Raw genomic sequence first — 1,250 nt, forward strand, 5'->3', positions numbered from 1 at the left:
CAACTAACTTTGTCCATCCGATTCGAACTTTGTTTTTTGATATGAAGTTCCACTAGAAGTGTGTTTTCATACAAAAACTGTTAATTACAACTAACTTTGTCCATCCGATTCGAATTTTGTTCTTTGATTTGAAGTTCCACCAGAAGTGTGTTTTCATACTAAAACTGTTAATTACAACTAACTTTGTCCATCCGATTCGAACTTTGTTCTTTGATTTGAAGTTCCACCAGAAGTGTGTTTTCATACAAAAACTGTTAATTACAACTAACTTTGTCCATCCGATTCGAACTTTGTTCTTTGATTTGAAGTTCCACTAGAAGTGTGTTTTCATACAAAAACTGTTAATTACAACTAACTTTGTCCATCCGATTCGAACTTTGTACTTTGATACGAAGTTCCACCAGAAGTGTGTTTTTATACAAAAACTGTTAATTACAACTAACTTTGTCCATCCGATTCGAACTTTGTTCTTTGATTTGAAGTTCCACCAGAAGTGTGTTTTCATACAAAAACTGTTAATTACAACTAACTTTGTCCATCCGATTCGAACTTTGTTCTTTGATTTGAAGTTCCACCAGAAGTGTGTTTTCATACAAAAACTGTTAATTACAACTAACTTTGTCCATCCGATTCGAATTTTGTTCTTTGATTTGAAGTTCCACCAGAAGTGTGTTTTCATACAAAAACTGTTAATTACAACTAACTTTGTCCATCCGATTCGAACTTTGTTCTTTGATATGAAGTTCCACTAGAAGTGTGTTTTCATACAAAAACTGTTAATTACAACTAACTTTGTCCATCCGATTCGAACTTTGTTCTTTGATTTGAAGTTCCACCAGAAGTGTGTTTTCATACAAAAACTGTTAATTACAACTAACTTTGTCCATCCGATTCGAACTTTGTACTTTGATACGAAGTTCCACCAGAAGTGTGTTTTTATACAAAAACTGTTAATTACAACTAACTTTGTCCATCCGATTCGAACTTTGTTTTTTGATATGAAGTTCCACTAGAAGTGTGTTTTCATACAAAAACTGTTAATTACAACTAACTTTGTCCATCCGATTCGAATTTTGTTCTTTGATTTGAAGTTCCACCAGAAGTGTGTTTTCATACAAAAACTGTTAATTACAACTAACTTTGTCCATCCGATTCGAACTTTGTTCTTTGATTTGAAGTTCCACAAGAAGTGTGTTTTCATACAAAAACTGTTAATTACAACTAACTTTGTCCATCCGATTCGAACTTTG

The sequence above is a fragment of the Anopheles moucheti genome, unplaced genomic scaffold (assembly GCF_943734755.1).
Source record: "Anopheles moucheti unplaced genomic scaffold, idAnoMoucSN_F20_07 putative_Y_2, whole genome shotgun sequence".
Lineage (NCBI taxonomy): Eukaryota > Metazoa > Arthropoda > Insecta > Diptera > Culicidae > Anopheles > Anopheles moucheti.